The 20,284-nt window shown below is 42.0% G+C and overlaps 1 long non-coding RNA gene across 1 annotated transcript in view; it reads right to left on the bottom strand.

Annotated features, from left to right (window-relative positions):
* Positions 1-8,377: 8,377 nt before the first annotated feature.
* Positions 8,378-20,284, bottom strand: part of LOC147757694 (uncharacterized) — a 15,381-nt gene continuing 3,474 nt past the window's right edge. The window contains exon 3 of the long non-coding RNA XR_015321289.1: positions 8,378-10,783. This is a non-coding gene — a long non-coding RNA (uncharacterized LOC147757694). The remainder of the gene's footprint in view (positions 10,784-20,284) is intronic.

Raw genomic sequence — 20,284 nt, 5'->3', positions numbered from 1 at the left:
CGCTGTCTTATAATGTCCTATCTTCTCAACAGGCATTCGTTCAATGAATCCAAGCACTTTTGGGAGTTTTTTTTCATTGGCCGCACTTGCCTAATAAAAAATACTTATGTCTACGAAAAAAAATTGATATGGACACAGACACACGGTCTTTCCCGTGCCGATGCTCTTTCTCTGCGCTCCCTGTTTTTTTTTTTTTTTTTTTTTTTTTTTTTTTTTTTTTTATGGCTAAGAACAGAGAAAACGCTTTCCTGACATTGCTAAAATGAGAGGATTAATACGTTAAATATAGTTAATGAATCAGATAAGCCTAATGGCGCTCATTCAATTGTTGACGCTCGTCAGTATTTTTTTTTATCAATGCCAATAAATCACTGTTAAATGTCATACGCCACCTCCGGCTGTTTTGAGCTTCACCTTAAGGAACTGAAAAGGATCCCTAATAGCGACTTGCACCTATAATACTATCAATGGAATACATTTCTGCGTTTGGTTCGTATTTGACTTGTAAGGACTATAAAATTCTTCCTCCATTTGTAGTTGCTGTTAGTGCTCGTACCGCGCTGTAACTTGTCAGTTAATATTATAACAAAAAACAAGAAATTTCGCCCATATCATCTGGATATATAATTGTTTATAGTTTACGTTGCGCCGAGTGACGAATGGAGCAGTCCAGGACACTTTACACTGGCGTGTACTTTCACCCTTTGCACTATGAGTTGACCGATTTAGGTGAAGCCTTGAGAATTCCGGACCAGCCTAAGATAACCTATTGCGCGAAACATAGACGGTCTAGCACTTGAGGGGTTTTCAATGCAATTAATACATTCCCAGTTTACATTTTCGACGTGATACTGCAAGTCGAGTTCGTTGATTTTAAATTGCCTACCTTGGATCCTATGATGTAGCTGTGACGCAAAATATCATCTTGCCCCCTTACAGCAAGTCACTGTTATAAACTCACAGGGAGAAAAAATTGCTAAGCCGTTTTACAAATACGCTATGTAAAATCATATTGTCCAGCGTAGCTTAATAAAAGTGACACGACAGAAGTTGGGAGTAAATCGCGAAATGTCAATACATCTCAATATGGGCATCACGTGCGCGCCTTCTCATATCTCTCTTGGGTGTCCTCTTCGAAACGATAAGACTGTTTATTGTCGCACGCGAAAGGGTCGAAGCTGGCGTTTTGTCGGCCTACTCTCCTGGAGTTGTCTGAGCAGCATGAGTGGATCTACTTCCGGCAGAGTGATGGCCTGATACGGGCGACGAAACAAGGAAATTGCGCTCTGCGGTACCGACACTTTTGCAAGAGCTAAAATCTATCATCATTGCTAGTGACGCCAGTCGGTTCTTGCTGGAAAAAGTGACGAGTGCATCACAGCAAACATCTTCCTTCAATAAGCCTTACAATTGCCTTTTTGCTCCTTTAGTAATAAATATGTAAAAGTTAAAATGGGTCACCCATCGTTTTAATTTTTCGATATCGCAAGCGAAAACGTGCATTATTAATGTGCTCGTTCAAGTTACCAAGTATCATTTATTTTGGCTTTTTTGGCCGATTTTGTTCTAAGATATAATCTCTTGCTCGTTCATTTCAAATTCTAGGACTGAAATTTGCTAGTGTCCAGAAAAAAAAAACAGGTCTGAGTTTACCAGCATCTTCGTATACAGGTGGTTTACAAAGTTCATGAATTAGCTTGAATTTTATAGATTTTTTTAAAATAAAGATTGACCATTCTTAGGTTGTTCAGGGCCGTTCAGCGAGTGGAAAAACTCCAACAAATTCAAGTTCATCTAAGGTAGAGTAATAATTTTCCAATATACATTAAATGAACCCTTTTGAAGCCAGCGCTCTAAAAGATTTTTAACAGCCGGGTACACGTGATTTGGATTTCTCTCGTTATTGATAGCCTGTTTGAAAAAGTTGATGTTAGGATACGTTAGGACGTTCAGTCCAAATATGACTGAAGCGCAGCAGTGGCGTCGTGCGTTGTTATCGGGTAGCGAAAGTCTATTTTATGTACTCTCGATTACCGCCCAAAACGGCTACAAGGCATTTCGAGATATCCCGCAGCATCCGCTGTCTCCTTTTCAGAACTAGCTCTGAAATCACTTTTTTTTTTAGCTCTTCGATGTTTTTCTATCACCAGATCCTTTCCCGCTAGACAACACATAATAACTAATGTCTCGTTTACGACGACTTTAACTGTTTTTTCTTTACTGATAATAATACCGCAAAATGTTTCTGAAATTGGTTAGACGTTTTTCCTTTCATCTTCGACTCGCATCGTGAAAAACCCAATTTTCATCTTCAGTGTTTTCGTTACAATTTCATAACCTGTAGCCCGAGACATCATATATTGAGCAAACATGGCGTGCACTATTATATTCTCTTTGTCTTAAGAAATTTCATCATCACAGCAACTCATCCTTCCGTTTGAGGTCCTCTGTTTTTCGGGTCTCACGTCCGGTATCAGCGTTACGCATTACATCAGACGGCTCCCAGTACGAAGTTTGTTTAAGATCTAAGTTGTAGCTCTCAGTTCGATTGTCTTCAAGTTCCCAATTTCTGTTTCAATAATAAATTAGTGTTTCGCTGAAAAGGTCGCCACTTAGTGCTCTTGTTAGTCTTTAATAGACTCCACCAACGCTCTCATCTTCAAGTAACAAATTTAATCGTTGAACGTTGTTTATCAGAACTAAGTTATGTCTCTGCCCCTAAATTCTCTGATGGCACTCAGTCAGCTTATGACTGTATATATCTAATGACTGTATATCAATATTTACCAACGTCACTGTGTAAGAGGTGCATCATTTACTAGCAATTTGAGCTTCTCGACCCGTTAATATAACTGCGAAAAAGCTAATGCTGCTCTCAATGCCCACGAGGTGAAAGCGACAGGGCAAAAAAAATTCGAAATATAGATTTGAGATAGATAGTTGTTGGATAGCTGTATAGATAGGTGGTATAAACTGATATAAATTGTTTTTTTTTTCGCTTGCCGAATACTCTGACTTTTGTTTTTCAGTAAAATTTCAGTCTGGTTAAGTGGTCCTATCTGAATACGGCCTATACTATGGCAAATATATTCTTTTCAGGTAAAATGAGGCTAAAAAGAAGGCTTTTATTCATATCGGGGAAGAACTTCCGTAAACTCAGAAGGAGCGTTCATTACATTGGCATTTTTCCTAAAGGCAGTTAGGTCATCTATTGTGCCTGACTGCCCTAAACTCGAAGCGGTAGATTCGATTTGTGTATCTATATATTTAGCAAATGCTTGTTGTTTAGCTTTTTTTTGAACAAAAGCGATTTATACTGTATACTCAATGACGTACCTTATTCGCCTCTTTCAATTTAAGCGACTATTGTATCAGATTAAAGAGCTGCTTATTCTTGAAAATATTAACAGTAATCTATACGACACGATATAATTACGTTATACAACACTTACAATTATGTATTTACTATCGGTCTTCTAATTTCTTCAACAGACTGTTTATATTGTCCCATTGGTCAGATCCAAGAATAAAGTGCCAGGAGCTGATTTAGCTATACTGACAGTAAACGTATCCCCTGTGTTTACGCAAGGCTGTCGGTATATTAAAAAAAATTGTACCACCTTATAAATACTTAGACAAATTAACGTTTGGCAGTTTTTACTTCAACTATGATCTTTAGTAACGTAAATTGTGTAGTATCCATGTGTTGCATGATCAGTAGGCGAAAAAGAAGGCTTGTTGTCTTCTAGAGGCTTTCGACTTTATCTTTAGGTTCCTTTTTTCTCTATATTATTCTTGGAGCACTTATGGAGCAATGTTGGGGGGCTGCCTATAGCCTTAAAGCCGGTAGTGTTGGCAGTGGCCTTATTGCTGACTTAGCCTTTGGCCTATCACGAAACAGGAATTTTCCTAGCTGTTTTTCTGGTGTGTAAAACGAAGAACAGTCATTTCAAGTTGTCCAAGAGGGAGGCACGCCTCCTGAGTGTTTAAAGGAATACGCGTGAAGAGGTTCTGTCGGGGATGGCCCTTGCGATTTTCGTCAACAGTGGAAAGTCGTACGACAGTTTCTTTTGTCTAAACTTGCCTGTTAGATCGCTTCTTCTATCGATTAAAAAGCTGCGCAATTCGAGTTCGTAATATATTTATTCGCTGTAAAAATTCTAAAGCTCTAGACGGTTGTTTTTGCCATTCCTAATCTATGCGACTAGTTAGGCCTTACTCCAGAAAGGCAAAACGCTTCCCATGTAACTCGAACGAAACTTGCGTAATTTGCTCTTTGTTCAATAAGGCAACCTACAGCTTTACATTCCTCAAACAAACATTACAAACCTAGCAGATAGGGTGAGGTGATCAACATGTCTATAGACTTTTATAAACGATCTTTTTTCAACACTTTGACGGACAACGTATTTCTAGTTGATTTTTAAGATATTCTAGGGCAAAACATAGGCGCAACAACGTCATTTAAATTGATTAAAGGAAGTGATCGATTCGTTTTTGTCAAATACCTATGGATTTAATATATAAAAAAAGAAAGGCAGCTTATTACGTATAACAGGACATGGGCAACTATTTAAATAATTTTCTGTAAATTACTTGTCATATGTTTAAAGCGAACTATTGCTTTCTTACAGGAGGCAAATATGCTGCCCAGTATTTTCTGACCCCACTAATAGTCCGTTTTATTTAATCATACGGAACTCGTAGCCACAAGTGTTTCTCTGTGAAATTCGCAGCTGGTGCTCCAAAAGCAATAATTCGCTTAAAAGCCATTGTCTAGTTGCATTAGGCAGCACATTTGTTGTATTCTGCAATCCTGTTAGCAATATCGTTCAGTATATTTCCGCTTAAGGCCACCAAGGCCACATACTTACCATCTGAAAGAAGATATGTTAGTAATACAGTACTAGCTAATATTTTTTGTTTTATGGCCTTTGAAGTACATTCATTACTTTAGATAGTATATATACACTATTAGGAAGGTGTATTCTACGTGTTCAGATATTTAATATTATTTCGACTGTCGTTATTCTTTCCCAGCGTCGGCTACCGAGGTTAGTGTCATCGTTGCTACACTCGTGAAGTGACTGACAGCTACGAAAACATCTTCAGGCGGTAGCAAGATTGTTTATGTGAAAAGCTGCTGCTGCTACTATCCCTTCTTCCTTCCGCCGCTGCGCAGACCCAATAACCCTTTAGCTGATCAGGCAGTAGTCCTGTTTAGTCAACTGGTCTGTTCTGTGTAGGTGCTATAGACTTTTCTGCAGCTGCAACGAGGTTTAGGCGAAAGCTCACATAGGCTACCGCTGGTTCCTGCACCACCCGACCATCTCTCGTCCGTCTACTATCTGTAATATAGTTTACAGCCCACAGATGCCATCAAAAGCAAGGGAATCCAGCATGAGGCTAGGTACCGCATGTATTACTCCGAAAGTTTTCATCAATTTTTTACTATGTTATTTCTAGACTTTTGCCTAATTGCCCTTTAAAATTGCACCAAAAGTACAAATGTACTAGTTTTGCATTCTACAAACCCCTACTCTTATGGGACGTCTTCCATCTAATGGACCGCATGTGTTTTATCTTGAATGGTAGACATTTTCTGAGTCTCAGGTTTATCATAGACGAGCGATAGCTAAAGTAAAAAAAATAACCTAACACTCACTGTCCGTCGGTTTACTACATAATTGATCGTGGTACCACTAATATCCTAGACAAGCCGATGGAGGTGGTATTGAACCCAATCTATGCATAACATACCATAGCATACACCGCTTAAAATATATAACATCTATTCACACCTCTGCAAGTCTAATTAAACCACAGACGCATGTGCATTGACTGTTTAAAGTATAACACTAAATATGCCGGTCAATCATTTCATCATCGGAAATGACTGATGATGAAATGGTGTTACTTCACAGATACGGTTTATCGAGAATGTTCGTGTCAAGATTAAGTCCAATGAATCAGAGCAACGATAGGATGCTCATTTGGCCCTGCAATAGCATCAGAAAAAAATAAGGAAAGAGGTAAAAGAAGCAAAAAAAGCAAGAGAACTATGCCTGCTGATCACCTTCCGACTTACTGGGGTTGGCTACAGGGCCGTTGAGGATCATTTGCTTTCGGCCTCTTCTTGCACCCTTTAGCGTTTTTGAGTGCATTCCATACGATCGCCGTCGTCGGTGCGACCAAGAAAGTAGACAGATGTTGTTTGTTTAGTTTACGCCATTCCCTCGCTCATCCATCGTTTTCCAATTCGTTCATGTACTCGACCCTATTCAATAGATAGTCGTCGTGCTCTACCGACTCGAACAACGAAATGTAGGTGGTGACCTATTGCGCGCAGCGATGCCAGGCTGTCTATTCTACGAGGGCTTTGCAACGAGCTGTTCGAGCGCCTCCCCGCTCGACTTTTATAGGCAACTTCTTTCATAGTTCTTTCTTGCGAGTGGCGTCACTTTGCCAGCCAGCCAGCCAGCCATGTACGACACACGTTCGTATCCTTCGTAGATGCTTGTCGTCTTCGTCTTCGTTGAAGATCAATTTTGTGTGCGTTCGCGAACTGCCAGGTCGTTTGTTCGACCACTGCGAAACCGTCGTACCACTCATAGCCAGTTGGAAGCTATGCCTCGTCTCCGGTTCAAACATCAGACGAATGAGAAGTGCCGCGCGGATTCCAGGCCAGGACTTCCGCCGGCACTTATTGCCTAGCATGTTGGTTGCGCTTTCCCAAATAGCTACACTAACGTTATATATATATATATCTTCGACGGCTTGAGCGGCCAAGCCACTCGTTGAAAGAGATCAGGGATCGCTGCTTTAAGTTTTGCCAACGACACAATCTGTGTAAATAAAGTTATATATATATGGATAGGGTGAAGCATCTAAATCGGGAATTTTTTTCTTATGCTTTGTCTCTGATGTAAGCCTATGTACATAAACAAAGACACTTCAAGAAAAGCTTCACATGTGCTACAAATTTAGTCGATCGAAGCACCACTCACTGCGATTACAGTGCTTTAATTTGGGACTTAAACCACTTAGAAGTTATTTTCAAAAAGATTCTTTCTTTAGTTAAGAAATAACTCTTTAATAGTAATCCTGCATCGAGTCATAGGTAAATGGTAGGTAAAAATATTCGAAGAGTCGCTCAAATAGGCCTAAGGTAAGAAAATTTTACCGGAAATAAAGTTCGGCCTGATAACTGGCTAACAGCTGCAAAAATGCAAGGGTACGAAACGGCCGAAAAACCTCAAGGTGCGAAAAAGTGTGCAGCTTCAAAAACAAAAACATTGGGAGTGTAACGACTGATACTTTTCGTTCTAAAACCGCCATTCATTTTTGTATAAAAATTAAGATCTATAAAGAACGGCCCTTCAAACCATTTTATTGATAAATTATTGAGACTCTTATCTCTAAGGTACACTAAGCATCTACCAGTATGCCTCAAAAGCCGCTTGAAGATTGACAATAATGTTGTTTTCGGGCAAAGAAAAAATTTCCTATTTTTAAAAGAGTTGGTCTGTAGTGAAAATGTAATGAATAATAATATATTCTCGTTGAAATTGCGAAAACGGCACAGTGCTCTAAAAGGAAGAATAGTGGATATATGCTTTTGAAGACAAACAACCCGGCGAAATTATACGTATATATAGCGCTTAGAACAATTGCAGTTACCAAAGAGACATCTCACGGTACACTATGATGTACCCACGTTACACCTGCATATGCTCGTTACTGTACATATATCTCGTATATTAGCCTAACATTGTGAGACGCACCTATTCATCATGACTATAGCAATTGGCAAGGGATAAGTCAAAGGGAAAAGGATACCGGTAGTTTTTCGGCACCGATAAAGGAATAACTTCTCGCTCATTACAGATCACCCGCTGAGAGCATTGGCCGCCAAAGTAAACCATATAGCGGTACAACATAACTCACTATGCCTGCCGTCAGCAGTCGCTCAGCAGCTAACGAAGTCGTGTGTCAGCGGCCATCAGGCCATAGTCTCCTCCTAATAGTACTGTGCTGTGCTGTAACGCTTCCCTGCTCGTTACATTGAGCAGGCCAAACAGTTGACCAAAGCGAACATAGGACAATGGACTCCCATCAGGTCCTCGTAAATCAAGCACCAGTATGGGTTCTTGGCCTGAATAAGGATCCCTTGTAGAGAACTATTTGATAGCCCTGATATAGCTATAGATCTGTTGACTGGATCGATGGTTCTCTCCACTTACATACTATAGCCGCGACTATAACATACACAGCAAGCAGATAAGACAGCGGTCGAGCCTTGTTGTCAGTTGATGTTGGTAATTACCAGAGAGAGATATGTTGTTATCACAGTTGCTATCTGTGGGTTTACAAGCCATGGCTGTAGTAGACTGCTTCAAAGATGGCCCACAGCTTTATTTTTGTAAAGAAGACCTCATTCAAAACTAAACACAAAATAACGGTGTATTTATTGCAGAAAAGTTTGATCCCATAAGCAACCTGTACGCTATTACTACTTAGTATGGATCAATCGATTTAGCAAACCCAATCTAAGGGTAATCGAGACGAATGTCAGCTTTAATACTGCATATATCTGTGAACAGACACGCGCACTTTTTTGGAAAATGAACGAAAATGTCTGCAGCCGGCCGATTAGCTGTAGAAATTTTAATTGCGGCTGTAGGATTGATCCATACGTCCAAGTTTTTACTTAGTATAACAAAGAAAATTCTAAATTAATGATAGCTTCGACATCCTATAGTGAACATGTTCTTGTGCAAACAGTACCCATACACAAGGGGGGGGGACTTAAGATTTGTTAAGAAATAGATAGTAATCTGGAAAGTTATCCCATAAAGCCAAGGTTTAGTCAGTTATCTACAATCTGTGCGGAGTGTTCTCTAAGTAGTTTATAATCACGAAGATTCGCATTCGGGCGCATATTATTATTATTATTATTATTGAAGTTACATAGATAAGTTCAATAGGTAATAGTCTCTATACAGCTAAAAGTACGGACTCTTTGTATTTTTAAATACAGTTCTGTTTAACAATATTCCATCACTAATTAATACCAAATCATTCGCACTATAGTTGCTCTGATATTAATCTTATGTCCGCGATTGTGCTTCTGGGCATTGGTATAATTAGCAACCTTTCGTAAGAACTGAAGTATGAACCAGTAGTTTGCCACCGATTCTCTATAAGCAGAAGCTATAAATGGGCTGTTTTAAATAGCAGCTTAATGACACATCCTGTCACCGCATGTTCTACTTCCAAAAAGAACTTCATAGCTATTACAATACTCTTTTCTTCAATGAAACTCGTACGACCATATTGTCAAGCTTACATCTTGATTGAACTCAATGATACTATGGTTAAAAAGTTATATTCTGAGCGTTTGGAATCTTAAATGTTTGGACTCTTAATCTTTGTCGGCTACCAACGATCTTCATTTGCTTTTTTAAGCTTATGAACTCATTTTAGACTCTCTTCGGAAGAGATGAAACTCGAACAAAAAATGCGATTGTGCACGAGTCGTTAGCACCCTTGCTAGATTGCGTGCTTGCCTGTGTACTACTACCACTTTAGACCCCTATATAGGTCTGCGTTTTCCGTCGAATCGGCCGCCGCCGTTTCCATTGAAGAAAACGAAGAAGTGTTTCCGTGTATTCCATTTCAAAGTGTCGCAGATATCTCAGAAGACCCACAACGTTCGTTCTGGGTCGCTGGCGCAGCGACACCAGGTTACAAAGAGTAGCCGTGCTGCGCTGGCAGCCACAGCGAAGGCGGTAGTAGCAGCAGGAGGATATACAAAGGCTTACCCACTTAACAGATTGGAGTATTATTCCCACACAAACACACTTCCCACAGCAGCAGCAATAGTACCAACAGTGCTCTTGTTGTGACCAGCCGCTTTGATCCGCCACTCTTCAAAGTGAGACTACGGGGACCTAAGAGAGGGACCTGGGCGGGTTTTTGAGGGGACTACGTGGTACGCGGGGTTTAGTGGTGAAAAGAAATGTCGAGAAGCAGCCGCGGCCGCGGATCTTGAGCAAACCGCCCGGATCGGGAGAGTTGTGCGAGTTGTAAAAAGAAACGAAGCTGTTGAGGAGAAAGATTGAAGCGAACTAGGAAGAGAATGTGGGAAAGACAGAGAGGAACAGAGGGGAGCTAGGGGTAGCCGTCGAAGACTTGTGGCATTTCCAAGGAGTTTCATCGCGTTCTTCGCCGCCGCTCCTCGAGCGGCTGTAGGGCAACGGTTGAAGGTATTGGGAGAATTGTGGAGAATCGTTGAACGTCGGTTGGGAATGTAGGAAGACGACTTAGATGAGGTGGTGGCGTTGAGAAGCATTTTTCAAAAGAACTTACCCCCACGCCGCCCCATACCGACTGCTGCGTCGCCTTTAAGGCGCCCTCGGGCAGCGGCTGCAGCACCAGCACTGGCAGCAGCCATGGACGGCTCTGACGCCCTCAAGAACTGTCGAATACTAGTACTATAGTACTGCAATACAATAGCTTTCAGTTACCTCCGCTCTTACCGCGCTTCCCCTGCCCTTTCTGCATTGTCGCCATTGAAGCCCCTTGGAATTGTGAATCAGTACGAATCGTCACTTCCTCGTTTCAAAAGTAGAAACTCACTATTTTTGTATGTTCGTATCAACACAAACTAGGTAAACAGGTGTGCGTTAGTTTCCTGGCAGATCAAGCAATCTGGACCCATTCGGCCGTATTTTTGTTTCGTTCTCATTGTCCAGACAACGGATCGACCCGTGGATAATACCTGTAACAGAAAAAAAAACCTATCCAATAGAGTAATAGTTCTGTGAAAAAGATAAGACGACAACGACATTTGTTCTCTTTTTTTGCGAATTTTATCTCCTGTTTTTTCATTGTGTTCCTCTTTTGCTACGTTTATCCTTTTCGCGGTGAGAATCTTCACTTACTTCATAGAATTGTCTATTATGAAAAGAAGCCCGGGTAGCTCTTGGTGCGACCGTGTATATGCTAGTGGATTTGTGTACGACGCAATGGCCAAACTCTTGTAAAATTTGGGTTTTCGAGGGAAACGAAAGGACCATATTGTTCCTTTCGGCAATGTCCTTCTCGACCAAACCGTTTACCGCCGAAATCGGAAAACAGATACGGATCGACTCACTTCACCCCCATTTCAAATAGAAAAAAGGATACACAAAAATGGTTTTCAGCAGAAGCCTAAAGAAACTGTACCTCGCTTCTGTCAGTGCCCCTCATTTTGGATTGCACGAAAGAGGTTATCTAATAGAAATCCGTAACGGGTGTTTATCCGTAATATCTGTTTGATTCCTAAGTGGTAAGCAAATAAGTCGATCTATTTAGTTTACGTTATGAAATATCAAAGTCAGAAAAAAATATCCTTCAATTTCTGAGCATTTTCCAGCTCGTTAAGTCGAACTTCGATAAACTGGTGTACTGACCATTTGATCTCCAAAAATGTGTTTTTGTTCCATTGCTATAAAAAATGCTTTGTCATTCGTTCTTAAACGGATGGCAAACAGCCAATACTTAATTTAATTGAGGCATTTTATTTTCGATTCCTATTATCCATTAAAAGAGCTGATAAGGAAAAAAAATAAAGAACTCTATCATTACGTATCCCTAATAGTCCAAATGTATTAGTTCGATTCCTACGATAGGAACGTCTTAATTCTGCCAGTGCTGAAGGACAACAGGTAAATACGACAAACATATTTTGTTCCATTTATAGAAGAGCAATATGCTATTTATCGCGAAAGGAGTGAAAAATTAATCAATTTGTTTATATCTCCGTCCATCGTAATCGCTATCACGACCAAAGTCTGGCGACACAAATATGCTAGTCGTTGCATTGCTGAAGAACACTGCTCACAACAAATTATTGACGTGAGTACCTCTTCGGAAATACTTGGTAATAAATTTGCGGGTAATGAAGTATCTGTTACGGGAAACGGAGGGGAGGGCATAGCGCTCATAATAGAAATGGTGGTAGCATTTTCCTAACTAGATCGACGCATGCTACGCAAGGGAGGAAACCCTTACCACCTACCGCGCTCATTTTAACCAATTAGATCGCCAATGATCATAAGCCAACTACCGTTGGCAGTCGCAGAGATCCTTCGTTTGTAGCATCGATTCACTACAATGACTATTACTTAGCTGCGGAAAACAATTCGACCTAACTCCGACGGACTGTACTCGAAAGAAACAGGCCAGAGGCAACACGTTGGCTAATAGACGTCCATCAGCATGAACAACAGATATTCATTTTTATATGGGTGTTCAGTTAAACTTCAGTTAAAACCAATCAAATCCATAGCACCCATTCTGAACTGTGTTATATACACCACATGGCTAGGTTGGCTCCATCCCCGTGCGATTCCGTCCTTCTCGATACACGGCGCTCTTACTTGACCCAGCATCATTGTCATCGTCGTTAAGCTTGTTGTCGTTCGGACACACGACGACTCACGGGTCGGCTTAGACTTTTCTCTCACATGAACTCAAGGTAATTCATTAGGATTTACAATACTGGTAAGATTGTAGTCGGAAAGGCCCAGACACGACCGACTAGAATTCTATTCGCACAGAGACTCCTTCCCCTACAGCCGAAGGTTCAAGCTCATAGGTAGAAGATCGCATGGGGGTACCGTAACATCTCAGCCTCCAATGAGCACAATAGATATTTCCATTAAATTCTTCTGCACGCGACTTTATATGACGAGATCAATAGCACTATATGTCATTAAGCTTAATTTCTAGATTAATATTAAAAAATTGCAGCACTGCACGTAGAAATCGTTGAGTGCAACGCAAACAAATAGCCGCTCTCTTCTGCGGCGAATTAGTCTTGTAGTTGTCAAAGCATTATTTTCTAATGCCGTATTATCGATATAATCCCCTAAGTTAAAAACCGGTTCCTGCGCGATTTCTGTCTTGATGAGAAAACACGATGATCCTAGGCGAAATGTTAGCAAGAGAGTGGCTTGATGCTCAGAGCAATAAAGATCACTTTTTTTAGGCCTTACTATGTACTAGGCCTATGTTTTTGCCAGTTATTCCAATGGAGCCTACGTATTAGAGAAGCATATTTGCGCGAGAGTTTGGCTTCTGCGTTTTTTGTGCGATCGCATTGGACATCTTCTCGGACGGCGGGTCGCAAATGAAAAAGGATCGTAGTTGGCTTCTTGAAGAGCATTTCGCAGCGTAAGAATAATTTAATCTCGAAATAATGGAATAATTGCAGTGGTGTAACTTGGATAATATGTTAGAGCATTCACAGTAGCAGCGTGACGGATTAGTTGAAAAAGAAAGACGAGTTAACGGATGAAGAGGAATAGGGCAATTTTTGTAGAGTAGCGAAGTATATAACTGCAGCAAACTCGCGGTATAATGAGAATTTTCCAGTAGTTCAAGTGGAGCAGGGTATGGCGACAGGGACATATGCAACCGTTGGTTCTGATACGTCCTCAGCGATTTCCTATACATTCATTGGAAGGAAGAAGTGTTATGTAGTATCTGAACGTATGGCTTTTGAAACCGGAAAAATTTGCTAACAAGAGCAGGTTTCCTGCCGTTGTATCCCCTACGAAGTCAAAGTGTCCAATAGGAAAGGCAGCAGTTGGCTGCCTTTTCACGGCCTTATTCCTTCGCCATGGCCAAGACGAGAGGCACGAGCTCGAGATTTTGTCACCTCTGCCACGAGTGGCAGCCCAGCCCACTGTGTTGCTCCCTTGTGTGCCCTCGACGCCCAGCTTCCATCCGACCCCAATCCGCTCGTTGTTCACTCTATTAGTAAAAGTGTACAACAGAAGGCTCAATTACAACATTTTGCCGTAAGCCGATCACTGCTCCAATAGCTGATTCGGAGGGTGGGAATGCGGAGTGCAGCGGTGGCGCTAAATTACTAAAGACACGAGCGAATCAGGCCAGCTTCGCTAAGGTGGAATACAAATTGTGGAAACCCCTACCGTAGATAAGTCACACGACAGAGGCAGCGCGCTGCTCACGTCTTGCACTGGTCATAATCCATGGCGTGTCATCAATTTTTTTAGAACCAGCCATTTCGAAAGAGTGCTTATTTGCTACATGCGAACAATCCGGCCTTGCAAAGTGTTCTAATGAATTTCGTAAGTTCGACAGAAGTTAAATTGAGCCATTCGCCAGAATTAACTGGGTAAATGTGTATGCGTAGACTGACAGTTGGTGGGAAATCCGATGGAGAAAAGTATTCGTTATTAAATAGCCTAGTTCGTGTGCATTCTATTGATCACCTACATGCAATATATGGCGCAACACGAATTTGTTCATTTGCTAACAGATGCTCTACATCGCACGTATTAAACCCATCAGTAGTAATCGTCACAACTGTCGTTAATTTTTTTTTCATTTAAAATATAACTAGTAGTGTTTTGTATTAGCGGTGGAAGCGACGCTGCGTTCGTCGGTTGTGTTGCAGGTCACCCATAAATCAGCCCTCGATTTTACCCCTTAAGCTGCCGCTGACGATGCGTGCGATAAACTCTACGCCGTCGCCTTGAAGCCTAGCATTTCCTAACGCGAGGCAACGTACTAACCGCGATAAAATGGCCTGCCGGCCTAAGTCTGTCTCATTCGTCCACATTCTGAGGACGGTCGTGTCGTTCTCCAAGTACTACAATTCCACCTTCGATATACGTATTTATATTTAGTACGTATAACAGGCATGAAGATAGACAATGAGCAAGTGAACTTGAGGATAGTCGCAGTTATTGAGGTGGCGGCAGGACCAGCAGTGATCAGAAAGGCCGGTGCTTCGAGAGTGAGTGGCAGAGGACTACTTTTACTGCGGCGTCTGTTTTTGCCTCGTCGCAGAGAAAAAAGCGGAAACAGAGGGGCATAACTATAGCGAAGACAGACAGCAAAAGAAACGGGGCCGGGGAGTAGCAGCGGGGGGCGAAGACGCAAAGTGGTGATAGTAGGGATAGTGGCTCGGCAACACTCGAGGAAGGAACTGGAAAGACGAACGGAAAGAGAGCGTGTGCGAGTAGGGAAAGGGGCGGCAAGACCCATGATGCTATAATAGTGTCAGCGTATAGCAGCTGTGGCTGCGCGGTGGCGATGACACCGGGGAGTGCCGGTGGTTGCGGCAAGCTGAATTGAAGTATTGAGGTTGACTGGTGAACTCAATGCTCCTTCCCCAATTCTCTCGCTATTGTTGAGAGGACAGTAGCTGGAAGCAACAACCGCGGCGCTAGCTCGGTCGCATGTGTAGCCACAGTCAGCGCCGCTGCCACTGGCACACGACCCCCGCATGAGGGCTATTGCAAGCAGGCGCGTGTAAAAAGGAGCGAAGCGACCCTTCTCAACTCCGGCCCGCAACGCTTAGTTCAGCTACTATCTGTTGACAACAATCTCGTTCGGAGTTGAAGACTGTAGGCGTTTGATACAATACATAATAAAAAATCTTGATCGTTCATTGACTGAAGATCACTCTCTGCGGTTCTTCCCGAAGAATATAAGCTAATAGCTATCACGTAACTTAACGGCAACTGGTAGCCATAGTAGAGTTATAAATCTAGCGAATACGATACACACCCTATGATGCGTGTAGTAATACACGATCTCGAACGATTCGAAGTACAAAATCTTTCATAGCTTAACGCATCGGAGTGTCTGCTACACTATTGAGATAAATCGGTCGGAAATGGAAATCCTTGTTTCTCGCACAAGATGACAATGGCCGTTTAGGTAATACGTGCAAAGGTACATGTAGCCTAGTATTGGAATGATCGAACGAGGCGAATTTTGCCACCGGTGGCAAAGAGTAAGGACGGCAACGGAAGCGGCCGCAGTAGCAGCTATAGCGTCGGCAACAGTTGAGTCGGTCTAGTAGAGGCAAGCAACGCAGAATGGGCGAACGGATGAGCGAACGAACGAACGGACGAAAGAAGAAGCCTTAGAGTGACAGTGGTGCAAACAAAGGGTCCACTGAACGACTGAGAGCGTCTCTGTCGTCGTCTCGTCGGAGCTGCTGCCTGCAGCTGGGTTTAAGTGAAGACGAGCAAGGAAAGGAAAAGCACGATGAAGTCGACATCGGGCAGCTTTACGAGGAAGGGCACTAGCGGCTAGATAGAGGTTCTTCGAAAAACCCAGAGTCCATCGGCTGTACACTTCTCAATTATACTCAGAGAAAAAGAGGGACTCTTGACAGAAACGTCCGGTTCCATATTTGACCGGAATCGGGATAACATAGATAGACCTGTTTCAAGCCTCCATAATGCTTAACAATTGAAGGTGGCCAAAAGCTTATGGACAAGTATCCACCCAGCTATTTTCGGCTTTCACTTTTAGATGATTTCGTAAACAAAGTATTGTACGCAAACGTCGTGTCCGCTAGGAAACATTGGCTTATGAAGTTTATGAATTGCTATGACACAAATCGACAATCGAGATAACGGTTCGACCTGTCATCTCAATCGGCGGCCCGGAAGTTCACACAGTGGTAAACTTATTGCCATCAAATTTTCACGGTTATCTGATGGGCTAACGTCATTTAATAGTAATAATAAGAGCATTTCGCCTTACAATGTATTACTACTATAGATTTAAAGGCGTTCACATGAGGATTCAACTTCAAATACGTGTCAGTTAACGACGAGTTTCTAGATTTCATTTTTGCGATAGTTGGCTGCGAGAGGGATTTTGGGCCCAACAATGATATACAAAACCTCCTTCACTCAACGGATTAATATTTGTGATCCAAAGCTGGCGCGGACGCGTTATTAACACGTTCCATATGCGTTGTTTTAATGCTATATACGCAGAGCGTACACCATTGGACAAATTAGATAAAAAAACGATGGAACTATATCGAAACGTACTGCTTATCAAACAAAGCGAACAACATATTTGTACATAAATATTCAAATACGTTACAGGATGAGTCAAGATTTTTTCCATTACTCCGACGGCATAGAACTGTTTCCTTCTGTCCGCAGGTATCGTCGGGTACACGTCACGCATAGGAACGACGCCCAGTTTGTTATGGACCATCGATTTCGTAGACAGGCCTTCTCGTTCGTCGTTACCATTGACGCACTAAGACACTCTTTATTGTATAGTCGCATTCTTAGATGTTAAACGTAAATACGTTGAATGACGACCGCCAGCGGCCACAGGCAGCCGTATGTTGTCAGCTCAGAGAAAGCTCCCGTTCCTGGCCTGTTCTTAGTCTAGCGGTTTTATTCTGGTGCCACAAGCTGTGGTTCTAAAGCTCACTTGTTTTGACCGACGATCCCCCATGCAGCGTCCGCCTACAACAAAGTTCGACGTCCTGGCATGTATCCATGTACCTATAATCGGCGCATCAGGGCAGCATTGATTGTGACATTATTATTGGATTGACCTGTTTAGTGCGGAGCAGCCCACCGCTATAAGTCATTGTGTAAGTATTACAACAGCTACCACTAGCATTATACTCTCGTCTTTATCTACATAGTTCAGTGTTGATGTTAGCTGAGAAGGTAAAGTAGTAAGGGTCATTGGGAAAGCTTTACATTTTCCTAGTCAGCACAATATTAACGACTAAGCCAGATTTTGTATGAATACCCGTACGGGTGAAGATAATGACACAGCTAATATTCTAAGTACAGTGGCTTTGGAGTCCGGGCGGCTTTCGAGTGGTTCCTTTGGGAAGCCTTGCCCTCTGATTGGAGCATGGTGATGCCTTTTACTAGTTTCGCCATGTATCTTCAGCCGGAAAGAGAGCTAGCTTCGAAAAGAACTAATGCTTCGGCCCTATCCAGTCAGATCCATCTGAACACAGTCATAAACTATTATCCGGACATTTGCTATCGTGCACAATCACCACATGTTAAAATAGATTGAAGACGACGACAAATGAAATCATATCGGCACACGACATAAATATATGCACAATTTTTTAATTATATGCTATAGTTACCGAAATCTTCACGTTGAATGGCCGTTGTTGGGTTTCTAAAAAAGTTCGACACACCCAAAATCTTTGGTAACTAATGCGACGGCGCCGGTGTTCAGCTCCAACCCTAATGGGCCAGTCTTTGACAAAGGTTTCCGCAAACATTATAAGATGCACAGGGTGTTTCGGCAAAGCGGCCAAGCACTACCTTCATTTTCTGTATCTTCGGTTTCATTCCTGTAAATGCTTTGAATATTTTTTCTGCGGGTACCGCAGCAAAGTATGAAGTCCCTTTGTATTTAATCAAACATCGGCTATGTAGCATATGATAACGTAATAGACTTGCATTTTCTATACTTATTAAGTTCTGCAGGTCAATCGTAGAGGAACAGTGTAGAGAGATATTTTGAAATTCCTAACGTGGAAAATTCAACGCGGATCGTATAGTCTCAGTTGGAACCCTAAATCTGGGTCCAAGTAATTTCAGGGTGGACGACGAAATGTGAGATCAATTAAATTATACTTGTAAAGACAAAGTATACACATTTGGATAAGAACTTTGAGTTCTGCAATCAAGTTTCTGATTCCTCTGTCTTTTATAATGTTACGCATCCGCCCACTATTGCTAAGCAGAAGCCTAGTTGCCAAGCTCGTCCCCTCAGATGACTACCGTACAATACTTTCGCTTAGAACGTACAGGATCCGAATCCACGTAAAGCCCTAACAATACTGCTATTGACGGCGACTGGTCAACGGTTTATTTTAATAATATGATAGTAATAAAGCATCCAGCATATCACGCACGACGATATCAGCTCGCCGTTGCCGAGATCGACAGGCCCTATTTCACTAGGCGAAGTTCCTTCGAATTGCGTAAGCTAAAGAATATACAATAATAGCAACATGTAGAAATCGGTTTGTTTCAAGGACTGGACCGTTGGATTCTTTAAGTATTTCACTACTCGATAATTGGCATTTATGCAACTATTACCCGTGACAATAATAGGCTTATCGAATAGGAAAAAAAAATGGGGCGCATAGAACGGCGTACTAGTATATCGTGAAAATTTCGAGGCAGAGAGGCGATTTTTACTTGTATCGTCCAGCTCTTCAATGGACAGATGCGAGACTATAAGGTTGCCTTGTCTATGTAGAAGAAGCATCCACATTTTGGTGATAGAAGTATGTCAAAGCGAAGAAAATTCAGGTATATCTCAAGCTTTGTTTAATAACTGGTATTGCCAGGGGCGAAGAGAATCTCGGCCCATGCATAATGACCCGGAATGATGACTTTTGTCGATTATTGTGTACCGTAAAAGACAGGATTCAATCGGTCTGACCAACCGCGTCGTTTGGTCGATTGGGAAGCTCGATATGTCCTCCTGTAGCTGCTGTTCCTCTAGGGAACTCAAACATTCCAGCACCCTGCAGGAGTTTCGCACGGTATAATTCTTGAGATACGTGGCAGTGTGGCACTAAATAGATTACGTACACTTGTTCATGCCCGACATTTATAATAAAACAGATGGTTCGAACTATTACCTATTATTATTATTATTAGTATTTTAGCCTCCTCCTTAAATGCTCACTAAATCATGAACGTTCTCAGACAGCGTCACTCAGCCTAAATTTCTACGTTGAAATCTCTAATCAGAACTATATAATTGGGCAGCGAATTACAGAAACCTTGTTTTTTAAAGATCCTTTCAGTAAATATCGTCAATGTAAGTGTTTTTGTATATTTTTTGTTTTTGTACAGTACTACGGCACGTATAATGCTTAATCCCATACAACGATCCAGTGTAAAGCGAGAAAATCGCTGCTCCTGGTGCGTCGTCGTCACTACAATTGGTGACCGAAATCTGTATTGATATTTTTGGTACGAACTTTTCCACTAGTAAAATGAAGGTCAGATAAACGGCGGACGAATCTGCGAAGTCATACTTTGTGATGGAGCGTTTAACAGGGGGTTTGGAACAAGCCATGTTGGCACCGAAACTGGCCTTTCTTGGCTCCTCGAGACATAGGTAATGGATCGGGACTCTGAAAACAGCAGGGAGCGTCAACAGTTCGTCGCGTAAGCGTCTGTTCGGGATTAATTATGGACTTGTGCCAGGTCCAGCTCACTAGTGATTCGAACCCGTTTTGGGCAACAAGGCGACATGAGATAAGGCTAAGGCTCGTATGTTCGAGCAATTGCCACGAGAAGCACCACCTCACGGCGCAGAACATTATGGGTAAGTCCGGTCGGAAAATATGATGAAAACCTATACGTATTCATCAAGGAGAAACGATTTCTGTTGGAGCATGTCAGGATTGCCATTAGAATAAGAAGTTCTTAAGCAACGC

The sequence above is a fragment of the Varroa destructor genome, unplaced genomic scaffold (assembly GCF_002443255.2).
Source record: "Varroa destructor unplaced genomic scaffold, Vdes_3.0 BEIS01000002.1, whole genome shotgun sequence".
NCBI classification, from domain to species: domain Eukaryota; kingdom Metazoa; phylum Arthropoda; class Arachnida; order Mesostigmata; family Varroidae; genus Varroa; species Varroa destructor.
Note: the sequence above shows the minus strand (reverse complement) of the source record. Positions and strands in the feature narration are given on the sequence as shown.